Source organism: Rhipicephalus sanguineus, chromosome 8 (assembly GCF_013339695.2).
Source record: "Rhipicephalus sanguineus isolate Rsan-2018 chromosome 8, BIME_Rsan_1.4, whole genome shotgun sequence".
NCBI lineage: Eukaryota > Metazoa > Arthropoda > Arachnida > Ixodida > Ixodidae > Rhipicephalus > Rhipicephalus sanguineus.
In genome coordinates this window covers 132,493,611-132,506,149 of record NC_051183.1, presented here as the reverse complement: position 1 = coordinate 132,506,149, position 12,539 = coordinate 132,493,611, and the positions used below count along the sequence as shown (strand labels likewise).

The 12,539-nt window shown below is 44.7% G+C and overlaps 1 pseudogene; it reads left to right on the top strand.

The window, feature by feature from the left end:
• The first annotated feature begins 2,849 nt into the window (after window positions 1–2,849).
• Window positions 2,850–9,644, top strand: LOC125759496 (uncharacterized; annotated as a pseudogene).
• The last annotated feature ends 2,895 nt before the right edge of the window (window positions 9,645–12,539 follow it).

Sequence of the window (12,539 nt, the reverse complement as noted above, 5' to 3'; positions counted from 1 at the left end):
TCTTATTTTGTGTCGTATTGGGCGGACCACGCATCCGGCCCCTTTGACGACCTAGAGGATGCGCATATATATGAAGGCGATCGTAGAAGCAAGGCGATTTATGCGATTTGAAACCGTGATATCGCAATTGCAAGACTGATCCTTGACAGACGTCTGTGAAAAGTTACGTCTATTTTGTTATGTTTTTGGAGTGTTTCTGGAACCGAGATAGAGAAAATTCCTCATCGGATTATAACGCAAATGTTCTCTTTCGCTGAAGTATCAAAAAAGACGTTAAATGAAAACGAAGTGCAAAAAAAAAGAAAAGATCGACACGTTCGTGGCGGGAGCCTAACCAGCAAAAGCCAGCACCGCTTTCACTTTAGAAAGCTTTAGGCCGGTGAAGCCAAGCCGCTTGTGTACGCACGCGCTTGCGTTTCTTTGTACTCGCAGGCCTACCCAAGGAGAATACAAAGGAACGCGAAACCTTGATTACGCAAGCCGCTTTGGGGCCCCGGCACTAGAACTCTATTTATTTTGGGATCACGCCACTGCGCCGCACCTCATGTGCGGTAAGAGCCTAACCTCCACGTGCTCAGCTGTTGCCAGGCGTTTCGTGAAAATACATTAAAGAGGCACTCATAGACTCTAGCCAAACGTACCTGTTCATTTGTATTACTGAATGCCCTAACTAATTTTTCTCGGCGCTTTTGTCCCTTCAAAAAAGGCCGAAGTGCTTGAACTGCCTCATTTGTGGGGTTTCACTGTGCCCCTATCACAATCGGGCGACTGATATTCAGCTAATTTGAGAAAACGACAGAACCTCAAATTTTGAACATGAAACAGTATTCAACAGTATTACACGACTGCTTTCAAAATTTCACGCACCACCATACACTTATTGCAGAGCCACAGGGATCTGCCTTTCATTATTGCTGCGCTCATTTATTGTTATGAACTGTTTGTATATGTGCGATATTACAGAACATTATGAAAAAGTACTTGAGGTTCTAATGAGTCAAAAACAAACTGGTAATATGTTGATATGTCCCTTTGGTAATTATTTCAATAATGTGTAAACAAATAATGTAATTTCTTCTGAAGACAGTCATGTTCTGTTCTTGCATAAAGATAATCGAAATCTCAGGCTCAGAAATAAATATTAATAGTAATATGTTGGGTTTTACCTGCGAAAACCACGAAATGATTATGACGTACGCCGAAGTGGAGGGCTTCGGAAATTCCGACCATCTAGTGTTTTAACGTGCGCTCACATCGCACTGCACACGGGACTGTAGCATTTCGCTTCCATCGAAATGCGGCCGCGGCGACGTTGGGGTCAGCAGCCGAACACCGTAACCTCTACACCATATGTGTGAGCAGTCGGTTATATGAACTGCCAGGAAAACAAACCTAATAACTTTAGCATGACCCTCGGAACGGAGCTCGTTGAAGCGTGTCGGTGTCTTCAGCAAAGTTATTTTCTGCTGCAATACGCAGCCTATTGAATGTAAATGAGCCCGTTTGAAGTAACAGAAGGTACGCGACAAGTCGCTACGGTGAATTTGTACTATTATTATACACACCGCTGCGGAAGCCGATGATGTATTGTTCCTCGCAATGATTCAACTCACGCGAGCTGTTGAAATCTATATATCCACCTAGATCCTCAATTCCCGTATTCATTTCTTTGAAATATCTCTGGGAAAGACAGTCTGAACTCGTTGATGTCGCTTCTAATACAAGCAATACTTTTCATTTTGATCCCTGCTTTTGCCATCAGGCCGCAGGTATTCTGCTCCCTCATATGCTTCCCATATGCGGCTAATCTACAAATGCTCCTTCCAGTCTGTTTTACTCTTCTCCAGTCCACTGTTTGTACAAATGCCATTTCCGCGCCTCCGCCTTTACTTGACTCTGTTAACAGAACTGACACCCGGGATAGTTGGTCTTGATTCGTCTTGATTTGACCTTGAAAGCGCCAAATACAACACGGACGACAAAGAATCGCGGAGGCAGCTCTGTCCGTGCCTCAGTGTTGTGCCTCGCGCTGTAAAAGTCGGTTCGAGTTGACCTTGTTAGTTTAATGCATCCTTCAAATACAGAGTTGTCAATAAGTGGCGGCTCCTTCACGACGACGTGCTACATTCATGAAAGGCGTGCAGCTAATTGCTTGTTCATTCAGCTGCGTTTCAATAGCTCTCCATTTATTTTGTATTAAACACCCCAACGCAATTCTCAACTCCTGCACGTTTACCTACAAGTTATACGAGATTCATGCTTATTCTTTATTCCGCGTTTCTTAATTCTTAATGTTTTAATTGTCCTCCTCTATACATTGACGCTACCGCCATCCTCCGTGCAAGCAGTGAGGCCTCATGATTACGTAAGCTGTCAAACGCAGCGTCGCCGTCAACGCGGGGCTAGATTCTCAGGTGGGAATGTGACATTAGATGGCAGTTAGCTGGAACAATTCCACTTTTCTCAAATAGGTGTGCGCAGTAACTGCGAGAACTGTCGTAAAAGCAGGCGTGATAACAGAAAAGACGTTGGGAATACTTCGAGGAGATTTCCGGAAAAATGCTAATCGAGGAGAAATGCTTCGAGGAGATTTTCGGAAAAAATGCGCCCACAATGGGCAAAGTGAAATGGTTGCGGATATGTCCGCCATATGGCGCTGCAGCTCGCTAGCACGCTAGCATGTTCGTGCACGGCTAGAGCTGCCAGGTGCAGTAGCCAGGCATATGCGCCATTTTTGTGCTTGTGCTGTGACTGAGCGGTTTGAACGCACTACTTCATGATGCTGTGTTTCCTATGAAGGAGCTTTAAACATAATCTCTGGTCAGCGTTCAGTTGTCGAATGTGTGACCATGCCTGCCCGTAAGGGTAGCACGCACTTTGTGGCGCTTCGCAAGGGTGGGTACAAGTCGTCGGAGGAAAATGTGTCATTGTTGCGAGCTCCTATAGATCCTGTTCGCCTGCTGGAACGGCCTATAAACTTGAAACGAGACGAGAAGGTGCTTGACAATACTTCTGTGGTGTATTCCCGTCATTTTTATGAAAGCTACATACCTGTAACATTCAAGCACGTCATCAATGGAGAGGTTGAGGAGCTTGAACGCGAACGGCCACCGCTTACCGATGACGCTGTGGCGACCATATTCCCTCATGCACCTTTTTATTTCACAAAGCATGTTTACAAAAAACGGAAGGAGAGAAACCTCGCTAACCACTATGCCCCACCACCGAAACGCATGGCTTTAGGTGGTGATGTACAATGAACGTCGGAAAGTTCTGCTCACGCGTTCAGTAATGTTTCACCACCGTCAGCTTTTTGCACCAAAATTGTGCCATCAAGTGACCCTGGGGAACTTTTCTTCGGATGGCACATTCTTGGAGAAACATACAGAGGCGTTCTCGTTCAAAAGCACGTCACTATCACAGTGTGCTCTGAAACGATGTAGGAACAGGCGGAAACGTCGTTGTGCCGTGTATGCTTCCGCAATATTAAGGTTGATGAATTTTTCGTAGCCACTGAAAGTGATGCGCTCGCGGCGTTAACGAAAGCGGGCGTGCTGTTTGTGTACCGTGGGTGTGCTATTAAGTTTCTCAAGTCCGATCAGTGCACTAAGTTTGCTGCAGCGTACTACTCGCACGCATGCTCGGTTGCAAGAGCTGAAGAAAAACAGTGTTTACGTTGTAAGTACACCAGGAAGCTTTTAGCAAATCAGATGCTTCAAAGCGCCGGCAGCGACCGTCCACGCAATCTCTTTAGGTGTTCCGGACGAAAAGAAGGCTCGTGAAGGCTCCAGAAAGAGTAGAAAAACTGCCGCTTTGGAATCAATCTGTGGCAGACACGTCTTGCGAGCAAAAAATTTGCGGACTGCCACCAAAACAGCAGTTTGCTGTACGAACCTGTTTTAATGCCGTGTCCGGAAAGTCAAGCCGTGGCATGGCTTACGACAAGCTGTGGGATCTGGAATGCATCCTGATGCGGACGAACAGCCCGCAGCTCTATGAGCATATCCGAAAGCATGAAGTCATGACACTGCCAAGAAAGACGCATTTGGACAAGCATTTGCAGGGATGTAAAAGCACATTCGGTTTCAACACCAAAGAGTTTTAAGCCCTGGAGCAAAAAAAACCAAGGACATGGATGAGTTCAGCCTCCATGAAGGACTTGTTTTTGACGAACTGAAACTATCCGGAGTATTGCATTGAAAGCGTCTGGAGAATTGGGTGGCTACGCAGACCTTGGCAGTTTCACAGAACCAGAAGACACGACTTTTCTGAGAGACCACGGACTCATCATAATGTTTCAGCCCTTCCAAGGTGGGTGGTTTCTTTTAATTGTACTCCACCAATGTCATATGTGGCTTACAAAGAACGATGATGTGGTCTCCGTGCACTTTTCAATTTTGAAACTATGAAACAAAGAACCTTTTTCTGTCCACAACACTACAAGAATTGCATCATCTTCTTTACAGAAGAATGGACCCAGACACTTGGCGTGTTTTCTTCCATAGGCAACGTGAAGGCCCCTCTACTTTCAAAATACTTCTTGAAGCAATGATACTTTCCAATAAATCTGGTCTTCGCGTTGATTATTGGACGAGTGACGGTGTGCCATGGAACATGTCTTTTGAAGCTGCTTGGAATAAAGGGTAAGTTGCCTCATTCCGTACATCATTGTTAAAGTATTAATGTTTTTCTTGCGTGCATTAGTTTAAATGATTTTCTCACTGGTTGCAGCATCATCAGTGAAAATCACATGCAAGGCACCCCATCCCGTTGAATCAAGAAGACACCTGCTCATGATTTTGAACTTTCCACGCCTTATTAAGTGCATGCGGAATGCATTTGTTTCCAAACGATTACAGATCCCCCAAGGCCATGTCCATGTTAATCCAATCATGAAGGCTAGGAAAAATGACAGAGTGTCCATCACACCGATAGTGATGATACAAAGCACAAGCTCATGTAGAGCCATAATCTTTCTGAAAAAATGCGCGTCACCCTGGCATACCACCTTTTCAGCGAGGAGGTCCTACACGGACTTTTTTTTCTACAAGCGTGATCTGTAGGAAAAGTTCAGTACAGTTGAGCCTACGGAGGAATTCGTAATGCTTATGCAGAAGTTAATTTTCGTCATGTCGACGCGAACACCACTCAGAGATCTTCGACCAGACAAGAAAAGTGCGGTGTTCTTGGAAGATTTTATTATTTTTGTCAGTGAAATGGTGGAGCATGCAGCAAGGCATTGTGGTGGTTTTACTGCCCTGGGACTTCGCGTAACCCCGAAAAGTACGCTGTCTCTTCTGGATTATGCCACTTCTAACCTCCAGTATAAGTACTTGCTTACTGCGAACCTCAGTCAGGGCAAAGTATAGTAATGTTTGGGATCGTGCTTCAGTCATTCGGATGTACTGATCATCCCACTCCAGGACAGTTCTTAATAATTATAACCTCTGCTTCTACAGCTTGGCGAGGCCACGCAGGGGTAAAGTTCTCAGGTAGAGCTCATCAGTGTACTCTTGGAACCGTTTGACGAACCTCAAGAAAAAGCTGGTAAAATGACGACTCTTGTGGACAGGTTTTGAATGCAGGAATATTAGCAGAACTGCACCTACGATGGAGAAGCATAGCTCCTTGCTTCATCACAACGACTACGAGGAAAAACAGAGTGACAGCCAATTCATTACGTAGCTGGTTACGTTGTACGGACGTCCCTCAAGAAAATATGTCCCGAGGGTCCATCGTCACTATGCATTCTTCCTGCTCAGGCCATGTCGAATGATAACGCTTCATTAACTAAATAATTTGATCATGGTGGCTTGCTTTACCCATACAAACCGCTTGAACACCTTGTGACAGAACTTGAGAACGCATTTACTGTTTTCTTAGCCGCAACAGCCTGCATGCTGAGAGCATCACCTGTTTTGTGAGCTTTATTGAAGGCAATGAACTCAAGATGGTTGGCTGCCAAGTCCACGGCCGGGAAGTGACAGCAAACATAATTAAATTTTACGCTCTTACCAGGCTGCATTTCTTTTGCCAAAGCATCCAACAAATCTAGAAATTCGCAGAGACCAAAACAAAAGCAAGCGACACCGCCACCTACCCACAGAATCCAGATATTCTACATCAATAATCCGCCATTCCGGACACTAGAAAAGTTTTCTAGCCTATGTAACCTTACTACGTGGTGGGGCTTTCAGTGTACCACATGCTGTAAAGAACCCCTTTGGCATTTTTTCCTTGTACATACGACCCACTCAGAGCGGATTGAAGGACCGGGCATTGGCAGCTGCGCGCGCACTGCCTTTACGCCTGTTTCGCGAGGACCTTCGAAAGCTGCTCACCGACCAGATGGCACGACGTACCTGTACATTCTGAAATCACTAGAGACATTTGAGAGTATCGCATCTGTTATCGACGCGCCGCCGTCGACGCAATTGGCTTACTCCATCACGCGACCTCTCGCCGCCATATTCCTTCCAAGTGCTTTGGGTGCAGGCGCGTTGAATGCAGAGCGTTGGCAGATATTAAGCAGTACCACGGTCCTTAGAAGTACGTCGTCGCTTTTTAAAACGCGTCATTCAGATGCGAGTTAGTAGCTCACCAGCAATCGAACGTAATCTGGGAATGTTTATTTTTGCATTCCGTGTGGGAAAAATAAAGTCAAAGAGTGTCGTTCTACTCGGGCCGCATAGTTGGCAGGAATGAATTTGCCATCCTTGAAGAACAATCCTTTCTGCTGTGAACTACAAAAATTTTGCTGGAAAAGCTCCTATGCGACATGATACTTGACCTTTTTGGTTCGCTACGTTCCGCTATATTGAAAAGTACAATCCTTCCTGTTTGCTCGGCGGTTTATATCTCGATCTACTGACCAGATTGTGAGTGGTTTTCAAGTTATAAGCGTGTCATGGGCGAGAGCGAAATCAAAGATTTAATAAAGTAATAACTGTTTGCTGGTATATCTTCAAGGCAATTGCGGTAAGATCATTTGCCACTGCGCAAGACATAAGCGTGGAACTCTGTTGATAAACTTGGTATTAGCCAATGTTTTAAAGCCTATTTTGTTTATTTTTTTGCAAACAAAATGTTGCTATCGGTGCATTGTACCCTTACAATACTGTTTCGTGGGTGAGAAATAGTCACAGCAAAAAAAAAAGAAAATTCGGTAAATCCCACGCATTAGGGAATACATTTCATGCGAGCTTAGGTCTGTATAGACACTGTCTTGCAATAACGTGTGCTTTAATGGTTTCTGGGATGTGCTATTTCTGATCAAAAGAACGTAAAAACAGTACAGGGGAAGTTTTAATAAGAGTGCATTAATAAAAAAGAAAAGTTGAAACTAAAATCAGTGCAGAAACCGTACCCCAGCTGTTTACGCGCTGGAACGTAAACAAAAAACAGCAAAATATTTGCAAATGCACTGCAACTTTGGGAATACTAAGGAGACAAAAAATAGGAAGGAAATATTGAAGTAGCGTTGTGAATCATTTTATGGCCCATTTTCTACGTATCTGTTAGGAAATGACAACGTATTCGCAAAATAAGATGCATCTTACCAACCGCACGCCGATTCGCCCGTGCGTTCGGCAGCTGTCGTTCCGAACCGAGACATGAATACGTCACGCACAACATGCAATTACCGTAGACACCACTTCTATTACACTACACCCAGTTGAAGAGCAACACGGTGCACAAGCAAGGTATGCGTCAGCGATCAATCGATGGATGCAATGTTGAATGTTCTCGATGTTTGAGAATGCTTTCCAGTGCGCTTTGAAGTGAACCTAAACACCGACTGCAAAGCTAGCGCAAACTGTCAAGATTCACCAAGTATCGAAGTATATGGCATCTCGCACGAAGTCACTGCGCTAATGCAAATACAAACGTTTGCAGCTCCGGACCTAGCGAACACACCCAGCCGTGACACGAAAAGGGACCGGCGAAGCCACGAAGACCGTTCGAGAGCACATGGCGACATTCGCCGCACGTATAATTAGTTACGCCACTTACCGCGCAATAAATTCATAACTCGATGTCTCTAAATCACTTCTGATGTCCTCATAAGAAACATGCACACATTGCAACAGAGCAGCAAGTTGGGCTAGTTGGTTGATGTTCATTGTTCAAAGGTATACTGCGCTAAAAGGAACAAGGACACAGAAAAGGGGGGACAACACATGCGCAGACTCACAACTGAAATTTTATTGAGTGAAGGGTGACATATATACACTGAAGATTAAAAAAGAAGGATGAGCTCATTCGGCAAAAACTGGTCACGTGAACGCGTCAATCATCATGTCAAAACCTAGAATCTAGATACTTCATATCAAGCAAGGGACCATTGCTACGGATATGCAGCACTTCCTTGGTTTTCTAGAGCCGTCAGTGGGGCACGTGCGGCGAGTGAACCGCATTATCCGGTCCGAATGGTGGAGGCAGGCACGTTTTTTTCAAGACTGCCTTCTTGTAGCCTGTGCGAAACATGAAGGGGACCCACGTCTGCAATGTAGACAGTACAAGGACTGGAAGCTTACAGCGGCAAGGACAACCGAATTTTTGTGGCATTCTGCCTTTCCCCAGCTTCCCAGGAAGAAGAAAAAGACAGTTTTCACGCGGCAGAAGGTCGTGACTGAGGCGACTGTTACACTGCCGGAGCAGGTGACTAATGTGCTTCACCAAGGCCCTAAATTTTGCCAGGAGCCAGTGCTCTTTCCTGTTGAAAGGCTCGCTCAAGCTAGGCGTATTTCCCACAGAGTGCCGGAGGACGTCCGCCTGCGTTGTACACAGGAATGCGTTCAAGTCTTCAGTTCCGCTCCAGTTAGGCCACGCAACTCGAAGGACCTCAAACCTGTGGTGGACTACTTGACTTCGTCACACTTGTGCCTTTTGGAGTCCGACAAGGAGGGCTCGTTCGTGGTGATACCAGAGGATTCGTATGTGGACAAGGCTCGTGCTGCGCTGCAAAAAAACTTTGTTGCCGCCCCGGACAAGTGCAGCAAGGTAAAAACCAGAGCCCTAGCACTTCTTGGGAACCTGAACCTCAGTGGTTTGCGTACTAAAGCAAAGAGTGCTAGGGGTTCGGCACTTCAACTCTTTTTCTCCGTGAAAACGCATAAGCCTGCCCTGCCCTTCCGCTCAATTGTTTCAGAACGGGGAACCTGGCAGTATGAAGTTGGGGGATTTCTTCAGAAACACCTCTCGACTCTCAAGCTGGATGATCCGTACCTAGTACACAATTCTGAGGCAGTGGTGCATACCTGCAGGATAGTAACCCTGGAGGTTGCAAAGCATTTAGCATTGACGTTGAGGATTTGTTTTATGCTATTCCACAACGAGAACTAATGGTAGCGGTAAAAGAGTGTATTACTGAGATTAATGATGAGCAGAATTTTATTATGCAGTGCGGTATCTCTGTAGAATCATTTTTAGAAGTGTTATCTATGTATCTCTCGTCTACGTACGTCTCCTGGCGCGGGCAGCAATTCATTCAGAAGTCGGGGGTTTGCATCGGCTCCAAGGTTGCGCCCGTGCTAAGCGACATCTTCCTGTCAAAAGTGGACCGGGCCATCAATGCCAGCCTGGGAAGGATTGCTGTTCGCGCCTTCCGCTATGTTGACGATTATCTGGTTTTTTTTTCATGATGCTCTGTGAGACCGTGTTGACGATGTTAAAAAGATTTTCATGGATTCGGGGATGGGCCTCAACTTCACTATAGAACTGCCCAGTGGGAATGAACTGCAGTTTCTACATATCCGCTTGCTTTTTAAGGAGAACCATACATGCTGGCTTTTTCGACCCCGGTCATTAAAACTGCCCTTAAGTTTTTCTTCGGCACACTCAAAGACTGTAAAAAGCGGAATCGTTCTGTCTAGCATTGGCTCTGCTCTTCGAAAGTCTTGTTGTCACGTGGTAAAAGACAGTGTAGAACACCAGGTTTCTAGATTGTCTACTGCTGGGTATCCGAACTATGTGATAACGGGGGCCTGTGAAAAAATAATCAGGAGGATTAAGAGTAGCGATACTGCCTCGGAGCGTGTTAACGACCGCGAGCGCAAAAGATATGCTGTGATACTTTACCAAAAACCAAATAATACTTTACCAGATACTTTACCAAATAATGTTTCACACAATCTCAAGAACGTTGCGGAACGTTATGGTGTACAAGTTGTGTTTTCCGCCCCCCAAAAAATGGCCCGTTTATGTGCGCGTGTAATGAGTAAAATTGACAAAACACCTAGCAATAGCCCATTTGTTTGTCACGTTGACCACAGGAATAAGTACGTTCCCTGTGCTTGTGCAGTAGTATACGAATTCCCTTTCACCTGTGGTCATGTCTATATCGGGCTAACGGGCCGGTGCATTAATATCCGGTTAAGAGAACATTCAAAGAATTATTCTTCTCATGTTTACTCCCACGTAGCTACGCACTGCAGGGAATGTGAACAGGAGACGAAGAGGGCGTACCACCCCCTTCTGGATAGTACCAAAGTCCTGTACCGTCACAAGGACCGCAATACACGGGAGCTCTACGAAGCTTATGCGATTAGAAAAACAAGGGCGTGTGTAAGCGATCCGTCGGTGCAGCTTGCTGACTGTGAAGTGCAGTATCTAGATTCTAGGTTTTGACATGATGATTGACGCGTTCACGTGACCAGTTTTTGCCGAATGAGCTCATCCTTCTTTTTTAATCTTCAGTGTATATATGTCACCCTTCACTCAATAAAATTTCAGTTGTGAGTCTGCGCATGTGTTGTCCCCCCTTTTCTGTGTCCTTGTTCCTTTTAGCGCAGTATACCTTTGAAGAATGCACACATACTGCACTTCCGCCGAACGTAACACGGCATCGAGGCGAAAAGATCGGTCACTTCTCAACACACGCTAGCAACGCGCCGGACGGTCTTAAAGGGAAATCGCCGCCGCCGCCCAATGCTGTCCGCGTGCAGCCTACCAGTAGTGCTCTAAGGGGTGCTATTATTGAATTCTGTTTATTCACAACAAGGTTGCGAGGATGACCAGGCAGAAAAGCTGCACTGAGCAGCTTGAGGGGAACCTGGCCACCTGATACACTGAGGCCATTTTCTTTGTATAATTGATTTAGAACAGTAGGTAAACAAAATTGTAGCACTTGGTCACCGTATTTAGTTCGATCTTTGTTAACAATCCAAGGTTCTAAATGACGAAATTTGTAAAAAGATTTATGTTGCTGTAAGGATGCCAATTTTGTTAAAGCGTTATTCTTAATTTTTTTCCATTCTATGCATGCGGCAAAGCGTATATGTGTACAAAGATTCAACTTTTATAGTTCTAAGCATTGTAAACAAAGGAGCAGTATGCCAAAGATATGGCACCCTGGAGACAAGGCGTATTGCTCTTTTTTGTTATACCGTCAGCTTGTGAATGTTCTCAGCTGAAGTCGTCCCCCAGACTAGAATTCCGTATTGAACTAGGGAAAGAAACATTGAATTATATAACATCATATTAATGGATGTAGGAAGATAGTTACAATGGCGACGCAAAGTACCTATTGCTCTAGATAATTTACTAAGTGATTCACTTGGAAATCCCACGACATAGTTTCAGAGAAATGTGCGCCAAGCGATTCGAAAGACGATAGTATTTCTTTTTCAGTATTTTAATTTATTTGGCCTTAGTTGAAATTGTTTGTTACGTGGATGAAACATCACTGCCTTTGTTTTTTCTACATTAATCTTCAGACAATTACTTGTCGGCCATTTTTGTATACTTGCAAGCGTCTTATTGGCTCGATTTGACATTTCAGAACCTAAGTCACTATCAGAAAACAGACTTGTATCGTCTGCGTAAATTATGTACTTAGCAGATGGATCAACATTGACTATGTCATTGATGTACAATATGAAGAGATACGGACCCAATATGCTCCCCTGTGGGACGCCTGTTCTTACAGATTTGAACTCCGATTGGTCCCCGGCTATAGTTACGAACTGTGATCTGTGCTGAAGGTAGGACGTAATACGAGAATGAGCTACGCCACGAATACCGTAGCGATCAAGTTTTTTAAGCAAAATATCAAGACTGATAAGGTCAAAGGCCATGGAAAAATCGAGAAAAATTCCAAGCACCATTTTCTTTTCCTCAAATTTTTGCAATATAAACTCCTTTTGGATAATTGGGCTAATTCAATTGACCTGTTTTTACGAAACCCGAACTGTGCAGGACTAATGATACCAAAGTGGTCAGTAAACGAACAAAATCGCGCTAAAATCACCTTTTCTAAACCTGTCGAAAAAACAGGCAACACTGATACAGGGCGGTAATTTGAAAGATCATTCTTGTCGCCTTTTTTGAATATTACTGTCACCTTTGCCGTCTGCATGCTACGACGGAAAACACCTGTTGACAAACACAGATTAAAAATGTACCCTGGGCAAGATGAAATTGTCTCTATGACGAATTTTACCGGCGCTGTTTGAATACCAAATGCATCAGTGGCTCTGCTGTTACGTAGTGACAAGAATGAAGAAATAACTTCTTGCGTTGTAACACCCCTTAGGAAT